The sequence below is a fragment of the Macaca nemestrina genome, chromosome 3 (assembly GCF_043159975.1).
Source record: "Macaca nemestrina isolate mMacNem1 chromosome 3, mMacNem.hap1, whole genome shotgun sequence".
Classification (NCBI taxonomy): domain Eukaryota; kingdom Metazoa; phylum Chordata; class Mammalia; order Primates; family Cercopithecidae; genus Macaca; species Macaca nemestrina.
In genome coordinates this window covers 37,744,786-37,765,371 of record NC_092127.1, presented here as the reverse complement: position 1 = coordinate 37,765,371, position 20,586 = coordinate 37,744,786, and the positions used below count along the sequence as shown (strand labels likewise).

General features: G+C 44.1%; 1 long non-coding RNA gene across 1 annotated transcript in view; it reads left to right on the top strand.

The window, feature by feature from the left end:
* The window catches only part of LOC105463479 (uncharacterized), a 39,384-nt gene extending 19,518 nt beyond the window's left edge, over window positions 1-19,866 (top strand). Inside the window, exons 4-5 of the long non-coding RNA XR_011620511.1 lie at window positions 722-832; window positions 19,591-19,866. This is a non-coding gene — a long non-coding RNA (uncharacterized lncRNA). The remainder of the gene's footprint in view (window positions 1-721; window positions 833-19,590) is intronic.
* Window positions 19,867-20,586: the final 720 nt, after the last annotated feature.

The following is a 20,586-nucleotide window of genomic DNA, read 5'->3' as shown; positions in this document are numbered from 1 at the left end:
TGTTTTACATTGTCCATAAAATAAAATTGAATGAATCACTCAGGAGAAGCAAACTATTTTCCTAACACTGTTATAGGTGAAGAAGAGACCCATGGCATGATACTGACATGCAATTCAGTCATGGTGATTCTAAGAGGGGTTGAAACAATGTGTTTCATATATACAACTTCCTGAGAGTCTGGCTTCCTCTATGGGTAATGTTCTAAATATTTCCTGCAGGGTCTTTTTTTTTTTTTTTTTTTTGAGACAGAGTCTCGCTCTCACCCAGGCTGGAGTGCAGTGGTGCCATCTCAGCTCACTGCAAGCTCCGCCTCCTGGGTTCACGCTATTCTCCCGCCTCAGCCTCCCAAGTAGCTGAGACCACAGGCGCCCGCCACCCACGCCCGGCTAATTTTTTGTATTTTTAGTAGAGATGGGGTTTCACCGTGTTAGCCAGGATGGTCTCGATCTTCTGACCTCGTGATCCGCCTGCTCGGGCTTCCAAAGTGCTGGGATTACAGGCGTGAGCCACCGCGCCCGGCTTCCTACAGGGTCTTAATCAGCAGACTGTGAAACTTCTGGAATTGTCTGCCAAGTTTGCATGTTGCATTTTGGGGTACAGGGATTTGGGGCTGTTGCTGTTAGTCCTGTCTGATTTTGTATAGGGATCTACTTCAGCATGAGACCTGAGTTGGCTCAATTATCATATGGTGAAGCTTATATATGCTCTGTCTCTTTCTAGATCTGCACAGGAAGCACAAAGCTCTGGTTACCACTGGAAGCCATCTCACCCCCAAAAACCAGCCTTAGGATGCCACTGATGCTGGATGGCAGAATGGAGTAACAGAGAGAAGTAAGTTGTTGATGACACCATTCACTGCTGATTGTACCATGTCTGGAATCTGGTCTACATCTTGATTTCAGCTATTTCCAGATATTTTAATCGAATGTAAGCCAATGTGAATCATGTTTTTATGACTTGCATCAGTAAGCATTGTAACTGAGATGCATAAGTTGCCATTGAAGAAACTATGACTAAACGGATGTAAGAATCAGTTAGCTATAAAAATGGATGACAGACTGGGTGTGGTGGGTCATGCCTGTAATCTTAATGCTTTTGGAGGCTGAGGTAGGAGGATCACTTGAGGCCCAGAATTCAAGGTTACAGTGAATTTCGATCGTGCCACTGTACTGCCGCCTGGGCCACAGAGCAAGACTCTGTCTCAAAAAGGAAAAAGAAAAGAAAGAAATAAAAAGGAAAAGAGAAAGAAATGGATGACAGGTCATAAGAGTTGTCACATAATGTTTTCTAAGCACTAGGCAGTGGTCTTCGTATTCTATGTACGTTAATTTATCATCATAAGAACTCAGTAAGATTGGTATTATCATCCCCGTCATTATCTCATTATCGTTTCCATTTACAGAAGTAGAAAGTGAGTCACAAAGGTTAAATAACTTGGCTAAGTTCACTCAGCTGCTGAGCTCAAGCAGCCTGGCCCCAGACCCTGGGTGCTTAACCACAATACTATACTGCCTCTCAGTGAAGTGCATGGACCACCTACAGAGGTCACATTTCTTCCAACCTGGGATTTTGTGTAAACATTGGACAACACAGAGGTCATGATTTTAATCCTTGGCAAGAACCTGGAGGACAGCTATTCTGAGTTGCCAAGGAATTGGCAGATATACAACTTTAGTAGTCAGTGGGGAAGGGAGGACAGCATACGGGTTAAGAGCAGGAATTGGTACTCAGCCTGAGTTGAATCTAGCTCTGCTGCTTACCAGCATTGTGATCTAATCTGTGGGAGTTTTATTTTCTGCAGCTAAAAGGTGGGGGATAGTAATCTCCAGCTTGCAAGGTTTTATAAGGTTTAAATAAGGTGATGTGTACAGAGGATGGACTTCCTGCGGAGAGACCACAACTTAGAATGGACGGTCTCTGGCCTCTGTATGAGTGTGGGGAGGCCTGGTGGTCAGTCTCTATATAGCAGGGTATCAAGGCACAGTGCCTGATTTGGAGAGTAGAATAAAAAGCAGATGCTGCTGGGCGCGGTGACTCACGCCTGTCATCCCTGCACTTTGGGAGGCCGAGGCGGGTGGGTCACGACGTCAGGAGATCAAGACCATCCTGGCCAACATGGTAAAACCCCATCTCTACTAAAAATACAAAAAATTAGCTGGGCGTGGTGACGTGTGCCTGTAGTCCCAGCTATCTGGGATGCTGAGGTAGAAGTATTGTTTGAACCTGGGAGGCGGAGGTTGCAGTGAGCCAAGATCACACCACTGCACTCCAGTCTGGCGACAGAACGAGACTCTGTCAAAAAAAAAAAAAAAAGGATGCTTTATTGGTATGAGACACCTGGAATAGCAAATTCACACAGACACAAAGTAGAATAGGGGTTACCAGGGACTGGGGTAAGTGGGAAAAGGGAGTTTGTGTTTAATGGGCACAGTGTTTCTGTTTGGGGGGAGATGGATGGGGTGATGGTTGCACAACAATGTGAAGTATTTAATGCCACTGAAGTGTATACTTAAAAAATAAACTGACAAATTTTATGCTGTGTATATTTTACTACAATAAAAGAATGAGGAAAAAAAAAGCAAGAGCTCATGATAGTTATTGGTTGAGGGACAGTTGAGATGATGATCACTGGCTATGAACACCATGAACAGAAACTGTGGTATGAAAATTTAAAACCCATAAAAATAATGAGATTATATTTTTAGAGCACTTTTTATACATAATATCTATTTGATCACAGTCATTAGTTTGCATAATAAAAAAAGTAAAAAAAATCATGAGGTAGCGAGGATAGCAAAAGGTCATTTTCCATTGCCTTGCTGTTTGGAAACATTATATTTCAACCCCCGCCATGGACTTGCTCTGTGGTGAAAGGGCTCTGACCCACACATATTACCAGGAGGCAAGAAGCTCATAACATGTGTCCCTCCAGCTCTACAGACGGAGGTGAGGCTTTCCTCGGAGGCCCCATTCAGTTCCCATAGTTCTCACTGAGCATACTGTGAAGCCTCAGCCTTAAAAATAAGAAGTGTCTAATAAAGAAAAGTGCATGACCTCCTGTGACTAACAGAAGGAAAAAAAATCCAGCTCTAAACTTTTAAAAGAAAGTGCATTTTTATAATAACAATAAAATCCTCCCAATCAAGCCTTTAAGAGGCAGACTGCATCCCCATCTTTGCCTGGGGCCCATAACTATCCTTAGCTAATCTTTCTCTGACAGATAAAGAGCTGCTATATCCGTTCTTATAGCTCAATTTTAAACTTTATTCAGAGAAGTGGGGAGAAGCAGCCCTGGATGAGAATAAAGAATGAGTGTTTGAGAGTGGGCAAGGGGAAGAGAAAGATGGGATTACTTATTTGCAGAATAGATGCTTGTAGACAAAGCAAATCTAAGATCCAAAGCCCTGTGGTTTGTTCAGGGATACTTTAGACAAATCTTTGAGGCTGCAGGGTCATATCTAGGACAGTTATCTACAGAATTCCATATTTACTCCAATCCAGCCTTGCTGGAGGTGTACCATCAGGGAGGGTTATTCTGACAGATAGAATGGGTGCCCAAATGACTGCCTTCTGAATGAGGAGAGAACAAGAGGAGCTTTTCACAGGCTGTGACAAGTGCAAAGGTGAGAAACAAGCAGAAAGCATTTGTGAGAATTCTAAGTCCCCACCAATGGTCCCCAAGGAAAGCTATGAAATCTTCTGTGCAAGATATCTCAAAAAATAAGAAACATATTTATCAGCCCAAGATGGCTTCCATTTAACTCTGTACTAGAGGTAGATCATTCTAAAGGGCCATTCGAGTCCTACGGTGCTGTATCTCCATGAAAGTGATATTCTTAGTCAATATGGACCTTGTTAGAAGGCTCTGGGAGGGTGTCCCCCCAGCTCACATAGACCCCTTTCTCTATGACCTGCCCTTTTCTCATGGATGGGCAGAGGCAGCCATGTTTGTACTCTTTGGTTTCATCTTCCTGGCTATAGCTGATTGGACCCTGACCCAGGAAAAGCTAGTTAAATTCTTACTCCCAGGGGGTTAAGGGTATCTAGATTGGTATTGTTTGTTTGCTAGAAGTAAAATGAACTCAGAATCCTTGAAGATACCGTCATTTGTCATATCTATGGAAAAGTGAAAAAAGTGATCTGTTCAGAGAAAAAGAGCTAAGACTATTGGTGGTTCCTGTAATCTTTCTAGTCCTCAGTTCTAGTCCTTTTAAAAGATCTGCCTATACTTGGGTTCTATGAGCTGTGTCAATCCTTCCAGTAAATTATTATGTCTTAAACTAGTCAGAGTTGGTTTCTGTTACATGCAACTAAAATAATCTTAAGTATTTTCAGCTCAAATGTGGGGCATGAAATCTGTGTCTATACAGAAGACTATTAGACTGACATTTGTGGTATGCATCATCTCTGAGTTTGCTATCTCATGGGTAGTTTCTTATGTCAGGGATGTCCCAATCTCCTTCCATGGGGCCCACCTCCTGTTTCTTCAGATCCCATCTAGATATCTGGAGAAATCACCGAAGGACCCCAAACTAGGCGTTACCTTAATATTCTTTTCTCAACCTCTCTCCCAATCATCCAATCCCTCCTCAAATCTTTTTGGTTCTACTTCCAAAATCGATCCCAAATCTATTCACTTCTTTTTATTTGTAGAGTGGCTACCCTAAGCCATCAATGCCTTTAGTTTGGATTACTGCAATGGCTTCTGAGCTGGCCTCTGGCCTCCCTGTTCGTTCTCTCTCCTCTCCCAATACATTATCTACATGGCGGCTAGATTGATCTATTTGAAATGTAAATTAGATCATGTCACCTTCCTACCTGAAACGTCCTGTATTAGTTAGGATGCAGGCTGAGTTGATATAACAAAGAAACCAAAAATGCAATTGCTCAAGCAAAGGAAGGCAGATGATTCAGGGCAGGCAGGTGACCAAGTTGTGTACAGCCATGAAGGAAACCAGAGTCCTTCCATCTTGGTGCTCACCATGTCATAAGGTGCTACCCTGCACTCTCCAAAGTCAAAGCTGGCTCTCTAGCTAGATGCATGCACCAACCACTGAGATGAGGAAAAGAGAAAGTGGAGGGCACATGCTCAAACATTTCAAGAACTAGGTCTGGAAGCAGCATACATTACTTCTGCACACGTCTTGTTGACAGGAGCGTAATCCTATGGCCACACATATATGCAAAAAAGACTGGAAAATGGACTTTCTAATCGTGTGGGCATTTGCTGGCTAAAACTCAAGCATTCTAGGACTAAAAAAAAAGGAGAGACTGGATGGGTGGGGGCAGAGGGAGACAACTAATAGTCTTTTCCACACTCCCTAATGGCTGTCCATGCTTGCACAGTGAAGTCTAAACATTTCATGATGGCCGCCAAAGGCATCTGGCCTTTCCCTATGTCCTCTTGCCGCTCTTTCCTTTGCTCGTGGGGTGACACAAGGACCTCTCTTCTTTCTGCTCCTGGAACATGCCAAGCCTGCTCTTGCCCTGGAGTATTTGCACTTGCTATTCCTTCTGCCTAGAAAGTTCTGAAATCATGTCACCCCACGCCTAGCTCCTTCTCATCCTTTGGATCTCAGCTCAAATGCACCTTCCTTGGAGAAGCCTTCCCTGCTCTTTCTGTCTGCATTGTCCAGGCTCCCATGGCTTACCCTTCTCCATCACTTTCCATCATTGTTCTTTGTTCTGTTGACTTTGTATCATTTTAAAATTTATCTGAATTTATCTTGAGTGTTTGTTCATATGGTCACTTATTTGCTTATTTATCTGTTTCCCCCACTCCTCACCTTAGAATTTGAGCTTCCAGAGAGCAAGGACTTTGTCTGAACTCTTTACCACCCTAGATCAGTACGGGGGACAGTACCTGGCTCACGGTACAGACTCAAATATTGGCTAAGTGAATCAGTGGTTAGCTTGGATCTGGTGCCAGCATTCCTAAATAGAAGCTTTTCTCTTAAATTTTGGGAATAATCTCCCATCCCTATCTTCTGTCTCCAAAAAGTGTCTTACCTTGCTGGAGACATGGCCCCTCTTTGATGGGTCCTGGTTCCTTGCTGTGGGGCCAAGTCAGTGTCATTTGTTCTATAACCTCATCACCCACTGGGCCAATTCAATCTGCTTTCCATTCCTGAGATGTCTATGAAACCTGCCTGCCACCTACATCCCTGGAAACTTGGGGAATGAATCAGTTACCTGAAATAAGGGAATAATTTTTTATAACTGATTTAATCATGTGCAGGATGACTTTCAAACTGACTTTGATTAATGGATCTTCCAAACAACACCATCTCCTAACCCCCACACAGCCCTCCACCACCTTGTCCCCTGTGCACTGGGAGGAAGTTGAAGGGTGTAGTATTTATAACAAGCAGGTTGAGTGCTAGAATTCCTGGAGAGTTACACAGGATGAGAACCTGGCCCAATAATAATAATCCTAAACCTTCTTTATATGTTATTTCTCTGCCAAAGTCATCTAGGTAGCTCCCAAAAGGACCATGCAGGAAAATTCCACTGTCAGCATGTGCCAAAAATCTTAATGAGGAAGGTTCAGGGGTTTTAATTAAAAGGGGTTCATTCAGTGGCCTTTCTGCAGTCAGAATAAAGTCTTTTCCTAATGTGTGTGCCGTGGCAGTAGATCCTGGGAAGATGATCTTGCCATCTTTAGGCCCATTTATCTAAGGAAAGCAGACTCCCAAGCCTATCCTGAGGCAGTGCTCTGCCCAAAATGAAATTCCATCCTCAAGAGCCAGCTTTGCTGAAGTATTGTCAGCTCCTGTGGAGGGAGGGTGGCAAAGGTCCTGAACACCTGGAGAAAGCCATCTGTGGGGTGTTCTTTCTCAATAGTGCTTAATACAGTATTAAGCAAAGATTTCTCTGGATCACGAATAAGTGTGGCTGTCAGTATAACTGCCACTGTTGAGTTAAATAAAAATTGAAACATCAGAAAGAGCATTTAAAAAAACCCCAGTAATCATTTTACCCATTACTTTACAAATAGGTTTCTACTTACTGATTCCTATGAGAATAAAAATGCCATAAGGGGGAGAAAAAAGCTCTTCTTTTTCAGTCAAGCTGGAGAATGAGTGTGTCAGAACACCCAGGAGAGATATTCAAGCTTCTAGCTCCATCTTAGATTTGTGGTCTGATGTCTGATGGGACCTGGGTCTCACTAGCAAGACATGGCAGGTACTTTTCAGCTGTTTTCTGATGGGAAGCTGAGCTGCGGAGTCGGGAGAGGAAGCTATGTGTACCTGCAAGTTCTGGTGGATGAGACCACAGGCGTTTGCAGATCCTGCATGTTAAGCTGTTGACCTAGAGACCTGCAAAGTTCCAAGGAGCTCGTTTCTGCTCAGAGAAAACAGCTCTGATTGGCAATAGCAGCTAATGAATTCCTACTTGGAGGCAAACATTGACTTCACCTTTGAACCACAAAGAGCCTTTGGGAAGCTCAGAGCATTTTAAGGAATTCTACTTTCAAGCTGAGGATTTAGGCCAGATAACGTCAGTGGGATGATGAAAGGTCAGCATCCTAGCATCCTACAGACAGAGGACTTGAGGAGTATTGGGTCAGCAACCTGCCCCTCAAATGGGTCAGTGCTCAAGCCAGCTGCTAATCCCATTTAAAGACATTGCTAGCACTGAAGGTTCATGTGACCTCATAGATGCCATCGATGTTAGAATCAGAGGGACTTGTGACCATTTCCTCTTTTTTTTTTTTTACTGAAGAAGAGGATGAGGATCAGGGAGGTGCCCATGGTCATGATCTTGTTTACAACACAGCTCAAATATTTCCTGGTCAGAAATATCCAGGACCAGCTTTGGTGATGTGACAGATAAATAGAGATAAATATTTTGTAGTGAAAATGACCAGAAGCTCTGAAAACCAGAGGCAGATGCAAGTCCACAAGAAGCATAATTGGAATGCCCCTGGCACACCTGCTGTGGAACACAAGGTGGGAGAGACTCAGGTGGACGCATTCCCCACCTCCCACTAGGAGCATCCGTCCAAGGACTGATGCCTGCCTGGCCAGAATGTCTTGATATGAACTTCCAGGCATTGAAGGGAAGGCTGATGGCCATGCAAGAAACGGAAAGGAATGCCAGTTGTAGATTGCAGGCTCATCAGTGAGCGCAGGACTGTCGCCACTCAAGCACCACTACCACCATGGCCAGATGTTGAGAAGCAAGAAGACAGAAATAAAGAGGCAGAAAGAAGGACATGAAAACCTACCTGTTGCAGCAACAGTGAAAAGTCCAGAGAGGCTTGCTCAGAACTCTAGCCTTTGTCACTTTGTAGGTTTATAGTTATTCCTTTAGGAGGGTTTTTATTGTGCGTGTGTATATTACCAATGAATATTGAGCAAGCATTTCCTGGGTATCAATTTTGTCTAAGGCACTATGCTGGAGCAGTGAATAGGACACAATCCCAGACTGGAGAATCTCTAGACAATGCCATGTGAAAAGTGCCATAGAAGGAGTCTGAGGTGCCATAGAATGAGAGTGGGAAGGGAGTACCAATGTCTAATTGCAAGAATCGAGCACTGCTTTACAGAGAGTGACATAGGTACTCAGTCTTCTACTTCACAGGGTGAAAGAATGGGGCTTTGTGTTCTAAGCCAGGAGTCAAAAGGCAGACTTTTTCTCTAAAGAGCCAGATGGTAAATATTTTAGGCTTTGCAGGTCATAAGATCTCTGTTTCAACTACTAGTGTAGTTGCAAAAGCCACTACAGGCAATACATTAATGAACTGGTATGTCTGGGTTCCAATAAAACTTTATTTACAAAAACAGGCATCAGGTCAGAATAACCGAAAGTCATGTTTGTCAACTGGTATTCTAACCCTTTGATGAGCCAAATCCCGTTTAATGCTCACAACAACCCACTCGGGTAGGTACAGATGAAAGAGAACTTAGGCAACTTGCCCAGAGCAATACAGCTAGTAAAGAGCTGAGGCAGGATTTGAACTCAAACCATCTGCTTTCAGAGTCAAATCCCCAGCCCCTCATGCTTCCCTTATTTTTAAGATAAACTTACAAATCATCATCACAATTCCCTTATTTTTAAGATAAACTTACAAATCATCATCACAATTCCCTTATTTTTAAGATAAACTTACAAATCACATCCCCCAACCCCATTTCTTCCCTCCCTGTCCCTTCTGTCATTTCCTTGCTTCTGTGTCTTTTGTCTTTTATTTTTCAAAAACAAACAAACATATTTTTTGAACTCCTATAATTTGCCCAGCAGAGAGCCAGGCACTTTGGAGAAAACATCAACAGAAGATAACACAGAATCCCTGCATTCTGTTGGTTTATCATCCCATCAAGGACACAAGACACATAGAAAAGAATAAGAAAGTACTGGGGGAGGCAGGAAGCCTCCTTGCCGCTCTGCGGGGCTTGTCCCAGGTGGAGGGAGTTCACCTGTGCGACTCAGCTGGTCACTCTCCATCCAGTCGTCCCCAGAAAGGAGGAGGGTCATGTTTTAACTGGAGAGCCATGAAGAGGAACAGGGCTCACAGAGCCATGCTCCCTTCCTTCCCCTTCCTGTTAGGAGCCAGGCTGCCCACAAGAAGTGCTTGCTTTGCTCTCTCCTCTGTGATCATTGGCAAGGGCGGGATTTTGTGCCCCAGGGAAGAGCTGTCCCCAGGGATGCCTGTGACTGTGAATTCTGCTAGTCTAACAGCACATTTATCAACAATGAAGATGTTATTTTGGTCTCCACATGCCCTATTCTTTTGTCTTATTTCTCAATTAGTTTGTGACTTGCTGGGGATGCCTGGCATTATTAACCAGGCCTATTGAATCCCCCAACAGCTGATGCCAGAGAGCATATGAGAAGTGCCCTCTACTTCCCCTTTCTCTGCAAAAAGGACACAGGTTGCTGGTCAGAGTTTGGAGGAGGGAGAAGAGGTCTCTGTGGCCTTGGAGGGAGGTTAGGAGGCTTGGATAGCTTCACCGAGGAAACAGACAAGTCTTCAGGGAGAAATATGGTTCAGAATGGCTAATCTTAGAGCACATGTTTGTTGCTGTTTGGAATCAGGACCTTGAGGTCCCCACGCTTTGAAGAATTTTCCTCAGGGCCTCTTCTCGGGGAAGAAGAAAGTCTGGCTCAGAAGCTTTATATGGACACAAAGGATGATTTCAAATGTCCGGTATGTGCATTGAATGATAGAAACTTAGAATTAGAAGGAACTGTAGAGATAATTCTATGTAATTCTACAGCAGTGAATCTCAAACATGGGCTGCCTCAGAATTACCTGGGGAGTTGAAAAAACATGGATATTCAGTTGCCACCCCTGGAGATTCTGATTCAGTTCTGGGGCAGCCGTGGTGATGGTGGTGGTGGTGATGGTGGAGTGGTATTTTAATAATAAGCTTCCCAGGTGATCAGGCAATGAGGTTTGGCACACCTGGCAGGTGATCATCCAACATTCATTTCAACACTCCCAATGATTGGACTCACTGAAGTGGCATTGTCGTCTGGAAGAAATACCCAAGGTTCATTGTCTCTCACCAAGGAAATCAAGTACATGACACACAGGAAGTGGGTTTAGGAGTGGAGGTTTAATAGGCAAAAGAAAGAGAAAGGAGAATAGTTCTCTCTCCTGCGAGAGAGGGGCACCTGAGTGGGACTTCTGGCCCACTGCCAAGTGCACAGGATTTTATAGACAGGCTTGAGGAGGTGGTGTCTGATTTACAGAGGGCCCAAAGATTGGTTGGACCAGGTGGTTACATAGCATGCAAGGAAGCTGGCTGCCCCACCCTAATCTTCTGTTATGCAAATGAAGTCTTTGCCTGGCCTGTGCCATGTTGCCTGCTCCTTACTGTACACATGGTTGACAAAGAAAAGGGAAGATGTAGCTGCCGTTTTTAACATACCTAGTCCCCTTACTATTGGCACAGCTGCTGGTATTCACTTGTGCAAGCTTCTAGCTTGCCTTTCTCTATCTGCAGCTTGATTTTACAGGCTGATCTTTGTTAGAAAAGAAAATGATTTGGGGGCTGCTTTGTATTAAAAGGAAAACCTTACCTTACCTTTTTGTTTTGTTTTGTTTTGCTTTCTTTCTTTCTTTCTTTCTTTCTTTCTTTCTTTTTTTTTTTTTTTTTTTTGAGACAGAGCCTCACTCTGTCGCCCAGGCTGGAGTGCAATGGTGCGATCTCAGCTCACTGCAACCTCTGCCTTCTGGGTTCAAGTGATTCTCCTGCCTCAGCCTGCCAAGTAGCTGGGATTGCAGACATGCACCACCACGCCCAGCTAATTTTTGTATTTTTAGTAGAGATGGGGTTTTGCCATGTTGGCCAGCTGGCCTTGAACTCCTGACCTCAAGTGATCCGCCTGCCTCAGCCTCTCGACGTGCTGGGATTACAGGTGTGAGCTACCCACTGCATCCAGCCAATAATACATTTTTAAAAAGGCTGTTATTAGGAGATTCCACAAAGAGTCTCATAAACTGTTATATATGATACACAAAGCGGGCTTCGTGTCATGTTAGTTACACCAGTGATGCCAGTGCCCAGTCTGTGTGTGCATGTGGTCTCTCTCTCCTTAGACTCTTTCTTTTTTCATTCTTTCACTTTCTGTCTTCCTCTCTGCCCTTCTTCCTCTCTCCTTCCCTCCTTTCCTTTATTGTATCTCCTCTCTCTGTTGTCTCTTTTTCATTTCCTTTTTCTCTTTCCTTCTTTCTTCCTCCCTCCTTTTCTTTTTTCTTTATTCTTATTTATTCTCTCTCTCTCTCCTGCCCTCCCTGCTGTTTCATGTGTTTGTGTGTGTGTGTGTGTGTGTGTGTGTGTGTGTGTGTTGTGTGTAGAAAGAAGAACCTAGGAGACAGAGTTTTTTTTTTTTTTTTTTTTTTTTTTTTTTTTTTTTTTTGAGACGGAGTCTTGCTCTGTTGCCCAGGCTGGACTGCAGTGGCCGGATCTCAGCTCACTGCAAGCTCCGCCTCCCGGGTTTACGCCATTCTCCTGCCTCAGCCTCCCGAGTAGCTGGGACTACAGGCGCCCGCCACCTCGCCCAGCTAGATTTTTGTATTTTTTAGTAGAGACGGGGTTTCACCGTGTTAGCCAGGATGGTCTCGATCTCCTGACCTCGTGATCCGCCCGTCTCGGCCTCCCAAAGTGCTGGGATTACAGGCTTGAGCCACCGCGCCCGGCCTGAGTTTTGTTTTAAAGAGTATTACTCCTAGCATGTACATGTACTATGTTTTGGAGAGTCTTGCCTCTATCATGTATAATAGGTTGTCCAATGTAGCTTTTATTTTGTTCTTTTTGAGTTTTGAGTTTTGGCCAAGGACTCAAAGTCTGAGAACAGGAGATGTCCAATCACCCATAGAAGAAATGTCAAGGGATTGTGAAGCAGATTTTGCAGCCCTGAGCTTATGGCCCACCTTGGGGTGTATAAGAAATCCTTAAAGATACAAAAGTCAGAGGGAGACGATTTCTTTTGAGCGAGTTGTCAGGGTGCTGGGAACCTCCCTCAACTAAAGTCAAGGGAAGATGACCTCAGGTACCTCTCAGGGGTCTGACATGAGTCCCTGGACATTTGGAGTCTCCAGGCAGATTCTGGCTCCTCATGCGTGTCTGAAAATCAAAAGCTAGAGGCCGGCTGGGCAGTTGGCCAGCGGCAGAGTGGAAAGAAGGCTGCTTGGCGAAGAGCTCACCACTCAGAGTTGTGCTTCCTGAGCAGCAGTGTTGACCACACTAAGGATATCTGACTGCCAGTCATCTTGAGGGACTCTAGTCAAGGTGACCCCTGGATGGCAGCGTGCCCCAGCAGAAGTGTGGGGGACAGAGTCGGGGACTGCCTGGTGCTGAGGATGTCGTAACAGGCAACAGTGCTCAAGTTAAGGGAAATAGAATCTCCTTGCTGTTGGCTCCAGAATCCATGTTCTGCCAGTTTCTTTTATTGCTTTTTTGTTTTGTTTTGTGTGAGATAGGGTCTCACTCTGCCATCCAGTCTGGAGTGCAGTGGCACCATCTAGGCTCGCTGCAACCTCCGCCTCCCAGGTTCAAGTGATTCTCGTGCCTCCGCCTCCAGAGTAGCGGATTTGCTGTCTTGCCCGGCTAATTTTTGAATTTTTAGTAGAGATGAGGTTTTGCCATGTTGGCCAGGCTGGTCTTGAACTCCTGGCCTTAAGTGACCCATCCGCCTCGGCCTCCCACAGTGCTGGGATTACAAGCATGAGCCACTGCGCCCAGCCATGCTCTGCCACTTTCTAACTGGGCAAGTTACATACCACCTTGTGCTTTAAAACCCCCACCTGCACTATACAAGTCTGTATCCAGGGAGCATCAGCACTAGATTACACCCATACGGGTCTTTCCAATTTTTCCCTCTAATCCTTTCTGCCCTGGGCTTAAGCCTGAGGGCCTTGAACTAGACCCTGTGAGTTGGAGGAGAAGTTAGCGAGAAAGGGGGCTTCCTCCTCACTGTGATGCTCCAGGCTCCTCCTTCTTCCCCCAGCCCTGCCCCAACAAGTTTCCCAAACTACAGCAGGCCCAAGCTGGGGGCAAGGGGGAAACATTAAATTAATACAATAGAAATCAAAAGTTGAAATACAGGCAAGAGATCGCATTGGTCTGGCCTGGAGTTGGTATCTGGGTGTGACTGGAGGAGTTGTAAGATCTGCCTGGGTGTTACCAGAGTGGAGAGGACCAGGGCCGCAGGGAGCTCAGGTCAGCAGATTTCTTCCTGCTTGCAACCAGTATATCCAATAAGCTCCTTCAATAAATGCAAGCGTAGAGACTGTTTTGAAACTGGCTTTTCTGGCAATTACTTTTAATTCTGCCCATAGGCCTTTGGAACAGAGAAATATCTTTTAACTCTTTCACTTCATGGATTGGGTAAGCAGTGATATTATTTCTGGGAGTAGTCACTTCCCCTCCATGACATGCGAATATTACTAGAAATACTGGAGTTTCTGATTTCTCTAGGAGAAACTGGGCATTTTCTGGAATGGGGAAAGATGAGACATGCTGGCCTCAATGCAAATTATCTATGAGGCAGATGTTAGAACCGTTTTGGTAGCTCTGATTTTTGACAAAATCCATTCCCAGGTTATTCTGCAAGTTGTGGGAATCTTTCTGTTTTTTTTTTTTTTTCTTTAAGTGTTTGGGCAACTCCTTATTCTTGGGCAATTTTCTAATTTTATTTATTATTATTTTGTTGTTGTCATTCCTATTTTTTTTAGGAGATCCTCCTGTGGCTTGAAACTTCTAGCTAATGTTTAAAGTTGCCCCTGAATCCCATGCCTTCCTTTTCTAACTGTTCAGGTATCTTTCATTTTGGCAAGTGACAGTTACCAGCTGTGATTAAAATATGGAGCCAATGCTTTAGGACTGACACAGAGGATGGTCTTCCTGCAGGACAGATGGCACCTCCGGCATTACTCAGACCGACCATCTAAGCCCATGTTGCTTTGGACGTGTGCCTGAGGTCAAGGGTCCAACCAACTCGTGAGTAGGCCCCAGGCCAGTTTACCAGATGGATGAGGATGAAAACAGCTGACAGATCACGCAGGGCCTGGAGAGAGTCTGTGCAGAGGGAGCAGTTGCAGCATTTTACTATCTCCCTAAAGAGGCCCTCATACCTAATGCAAAAATTATGGTTTACCGCGAGACTTAGGCATTTAGAGAGAAATCTCTGCCCGTTCTGTCAAATGTCCTCAGACGCAGAATCAAATGAGAGAACTGAATCTTAGCCTTTATCTGAGTTGACCATAAAAGGCTCTTTGGAGACAGAAAACTGGAAGTTTGAATAGTCTGCTAACTATCCCTGTCATGGAAAATCCTGAGGGTAGAATGAGCATGCAGACTGCGTGGACCTGGCCACTGGGACACTGGAGTGATGGCCCCAGATGGCTCTGTGGACAGATTGGGGACTATAGGGAGGGCATCCCAGGGCAGAAGAAATGGGTCTTCAAGACTGTGTTTCTTCCTGTTTTAGGACATTTTTCGCCTCTGTCTTCTGCAAAGTGTTTACGCCAAAAAAACCGTCTTTTGCACAGCTGACATTGGAGTTGTCTCTCTATGTGGCAATTGGCTGGCCCTGGATCCTGCCAGCGAAGTATCATGGAGACTCTTGCAGGGAGGCAGGGCTGGGATAATAAGAACATCACGTGCTGATCTGTGGATCTAAATTGATTTTTGTTGAACAGGCAACATGCTTACCTGGCCAGGAAAGTTGGAAACGCAAGGCTGATGATATGTGCATCCCAAACACCTAAATGAATTTCTGGGAAAAATTGCAGGCAGCCTTCAGGGTTTTATAGATGGAGAAGGGAAAGGGACCCTGTGCAGACAAGAGAGCTAGGGCAGGACCCTACTGACGGCAAAGGAAATGTAGCATGAAAGGCATGTATTCTTCCCCATTCCAGGTGACAGAAAAGAAGACAAGAAGGAGAGCTGAGGAAACTGGTAACTATGCTTTTCGGAACTAGTTCTGCCTTAGGCTGCATATCTGAGTTTGAAAGACGTGATTTCCTCCACCCAGAGAAGGTGTCTTACAACAATGTGAACCATGCAATAGGATAATCAAAGAACCATTTGATAGAAAAGTCAGGAAGCTGGTAAGCCCCAGCATCACAAGTGTTCCCTAGCTGGGCATCACCTTTATAGAAGTACGGATGCGTGGCAAGGTACTTACGCCACATTCAATGCTGCACTCCTAGCCCTGATTCTTTGGATCCTATGCAGAACTTATCAAACAAACCTCACTATTTGCTAGACATTATCCTCAGCACTTTACAATTGTCAACTCATTTGAACGTTCTCATAGCAACCCTATGACATAGGTACAATGATCATTCGTGTTTTACAAATGAGAGATTAAGTAACTTCCACAAGGTCCTGTTTTCCCAGAGCACATAGCTAGTGCGATGCAGACTGGGATTTGAACCTGGCTCCGTAGTCCAAATTCTCAATAATTAGGCTTTGTTTTATACCCACTGACTATAGCTAATTAGCAACGCACATGTCTTTAGGCCTTTCTCCCCTATGAGATGAAGAGCTGCTATGGACAAGAATCATGTCTGGTTTAACCTTTGTTCCTCCCAGTGAGTAATACCTGGTACCTATTTGGCAGTCAATGAATGCGTTTGCAAACCACAACCCTAGGCACCACTGGCCATGCCATTATCTCCTCCAGGGCACAGGTTGTAGAATGAACAGCTTCTGCTCTTATTTTGCACCCCAGCTACTGCTCAGATGGTTTGCCGCAGTGCTTGGGCTGTATACCCTTGACTTCTCCTGACTGTTTATTATTGCAGGAAGCAGCTTCGGGCAAACAGTTGGCTGCCAACTAGGTGACCCACCTCTCGGGTCTGTCTGTTCTGGCCACAGATAGCTGCCCATGGCAATCCACAGCGCTTCCAAAAGCACCTCCTCCCTCAGGATTTCTCTCTCCTGCCCCTGGGAAGTTGCCTAGCAACCTTCTTCTTCCCCACTCCCCATGTGCAGCTCCACTCTCCTTTTCCTCACCCCATCACCACTCCCCAAGCTCTCTTCAGTGTCATTAACTCCTGCATCTCTCTGCTTCATCATCCCATTATCAAACTTTGCAGGGACTCCATTTTCACAACAAGCTCAGCCTGACCCAGAAAGCATCCTGTCATTTTCTTGTCTTTTACAGTTTTGTAGGATTCTTCATAGCATCCTTTTAATATTAACCTCAATATCAAACTGCCAAAGAAAGAGGCAAAGGTAACATGTAAACAAAAACAAAGAGAAAAAAAAATCATGATTGGAATTTCCTAAGGGGTTTATTCAAGTTTCAGATAAATTTTCCCCCTTAAAAGAGTATTGTATCGTCCTGTCACATGTACCATATGATATGACATAAAGGTGACATGGCATATGATATGATTAATTAACATAATATAAAACAGTATGACATAATATAGAATAGTATAGTACAAAAAAGTAACATGGAACATTTTTACTTATGCTGGCACCATAATATATGCTTCCCCTGTTGCCCTGCTTCAGAACCTGGAAGAAAGAAGAGCTCCTGATTTTCTTTCCCTCTTGAAGGCCATCCACCTACAAGTAGCATGGTGTTGCTGGCACATTTGCCACGGTTTTGCCTGCTGTTGGCCAAGGGCATAGTCATTCCAGGCAGGCAACAGGTGATGCGTTGCCAACCCCACCTCCTCTATAGAGAAACACAAGTTATCTGAAAAATAGAGAGTCTCCCTTTTCTATATTAGGCCAGGACATCAACTTGACATCAGCCCTGAGATTTCAGTAGCAAGTGTGCATCTCTCATTTCTGGCTTTAGGCTGTATTCCATCTACTAAACAGAGAAAAATGCAGGGTACCACCACAGCCATGCTGTCAGGAGGAGTGAGCATGCAGGGCCCAGGGATTTGTTTCACCAAGAACACAACCCTCTGCCTTCTATGGCTTGTAACTGGCAGCCTCCAGAGTGCGAAGTTGCTGTAGAATAGGACTCAAAGGAGCAACAATACTATAATGGTCCCCAGTGCTGCCTGCTATCTAGAATGATCCTCAAACTTAGGAGTCCCTTTGAGTTTTCCAACCCCATGGGGCTTCAGGCTGGACCTTGTAACCTAAACAGAGCAGACTGGGAGGGAGGCATGGATACCTTTGAGATAGCACAACTAGGTGTGCCTTTGACATTTGTGGAAGTAAGCGTATGAACGGGATTTTAGACCCATTCAGGATCATCATGTACAGTTGTTTAGGTTGCACACTGCACAGCCTCTACAATCAAACTGGGGTAGCTCTGGACCTTTAGAAGCTCACTGCTGTTCAGTTATAGGGAGTGTCTTTTACTCCTCCATTTCATCCTACCATTTTTTCTTTCAGATCTGTTCTACCTGAACAAATAGCCATTTGTATAACTACATTTGCATCACATTCGAATGTAAAATCAACTCAGAAACTTTTCAATCTGTATCTCTTATTTTTACTGAGGACTAGTAGAGAAGAGGTAATGCAGAATGCACTCAGACCTGAGTCCAGCCTCACCTTTCCCTGGCTAAATCTAGACTCCCAGTTCTCTTTCTCTCTGGGTGCATAGTCCCATGTCTAAATCCAGATCAGACCGCAGAAGTATAGGAGCGGGCAGCTGGGAGAACCTGACTCTCAGGTCCAAAGAGACCGCCACAATTTACTAGTAAGAGTCTATCCAAATTCCCCCTCCTCATGGTAGTTCGTTTCAATGGACTGTTATTCTTTATCTCTCAGGCTCAGAAGACTGTACTCTGTTAAAATTGCTACCTTAATCCATGCCAGGAGAGTTGGAGGGCATGGATGTGGCAAGTAGCGATTTTTGCATACAAATTTTGTATCACATGTTATAGAATTAATTATTCACTTGGCTGGGCGCAGTGGCTCACGCCTGTAATCCCAGCACTTTGGGAGGCTGAGGCAGGCGGATCACAAGGTCAGGAGATCGAGACCATCCTGGCTAACATGATGAAACTCCATCTCTACTAAAAATACAAAAAAAATTAGCCAGGTGTGGTGGCGGGCGCCGGTAGTCCCAGCTACTGGGGAGGCTGAGGCAGGAGAATGGCGTGAGCCCAGGAGGCAGAGCTTGCAATGATCTGAGATGACACCACTGCACTCCAGCCTGGGCAACGGAGCAAGACTCTGTCTCAAAAAAAAACACAAACAAACAAAAACAAAAAAAAACAAGAATTAATATTAATTATTCACTATAGTTGTTCATTCCTTCAGAATTTCTTTCAAGGTGTAAGTGTCAAGTTTTGGGAGAAACTTTGCTAAATGCCATAAGATAATGGGAAGAAATGTCTTGTCACCCTCGGGGAAGGTGGGTTTAATATGTTTTATGTTGTTATTATTATTATTATTAGGTTAATAGTAATAACTAGTACTTACTGGTGCCTGCTAAATGAAGGAGGCTTAGATAAATGGTTTATATTAATTTTCTTACTTAGTTTTCACAACAACCCTATGAAGTAGGTACTCCTTTTCCCATTACACAGATGAGAAAACCAGGGTTCACAAAGGCTAAGTAACCTCTGGTGGCTGCTAGTCATCCAGATGTCAGAGCCTAAATGCCTCTTTCCAGATGACTTAGTGTTAACTTTAATAATTCATTCTGCTCTGAAGCAATTATGTTCCTAAAGCAGAAAAATCCACATCCAATTTTATTTTCTAGATTAAGAAACTAGAAACACTGCTGATTATGAATATGGGCAGCAGCCGCTGGGAATTCTACTTCCCTCAACCTTTCAAGTTCTTTAGTTACTATATTGGAGTTTTTTTCTCTATAACATGATTTTTATTTTACTTTTGAAGTTGACAAATAATAATTGTACATATTCATGGGGTACATAGTGATATTTTAATACATATAATATATTGATCAAGGTAATTGGCATATCTATCATCTCAAACATTTATCATTTCTTTGTGTTGGGAACATTCAACATCCATCTTGCTATTTGAAACAATGTATTATTGTTAACTAATAGTTTTTAACACTATCTCATCTCCTTTGTTCTCAGGCTCCACTTAATACACTGCCTTGGTGAACAAATACATGTTTGATTCATTTAAAGATACACCAATGAACTCATTTTCCCTCATTTCTCTTTGCAGTTTGCAGAATAAAGAAGGGACAATGCAGTCGCCAGGTCAGCATTAAGGGAAGGTTTGGCTGCATCGTCTGCCACTCTGCTGCTGCTGACTCTGCCAGTGAGGACAGCGCATGCTTCCTTCTACGCTTGCCTGAAGTTAGTAACTTCAGAGCCCCACAGCATTTCTGGAAGGAGTAAAATGAGCTACATGGTCCAGGTAGCTACTCCTAGGTAGAGTTCGCAATCAAAGGAATAGAAGCTGGGGAAGACAATAAAGCAGTCTTCTTCTTGAGTCATCTGTGACAGGTTTTTTTATTATTTTTATTTTTATTAGAATAGGGAGACAGAACCACCAAACTCCTATAGAAAATGAGTCTTCTGAGCACCAGTAGCTTCACTATAGACCAGTTGTGTTAAAACCTGCCTCAGAACCTACATGACCATTTGCTGTTCCCCCCGCCCCCGCCCCAGGACAACTCCACACAGTTGTAGGGGTTGAACACTGAACAACTTAAGGAGCACTACCATGTACATTATAGATAAAGATATAGATAAAGATACAGATATAGATTATTGATATAGAAAAGTTGTGTGTTTGTTCCAACAAATTTCTGGTAGATATCATCAAAGTGTCTTGATGTAGGGGGTCCTTGTTCTAATTCATACAAAGGTGCCATATGGGCTTGCAGTGACTGTGTTACTCCTGGTGAAGAAGGCAGATGGCTCAGTGGCAGTGAAACCTTGAAGTGTGGGACAGCAGTAGATGGGAAGTCTGTACAGAGAGATGAAAGAGCACCTGGGTCTGAGGCCTGCTTTACCACCTCCTGACACTGCATAATTCCTCAACTTCGGATCCTTGGTTCTTATGATAGTAATACCAATATGATAATATGATGATAGTCATACCAGTATCACAGGTTTTTTGTTGTTTGGATGAAAAATGTGTGTGTGTGTGTGTGTGTGTGTGTGTGTGTGTGTGTGTGTGTGTGTATGGTGTAGTCTGGCTGGCCTATTTTAT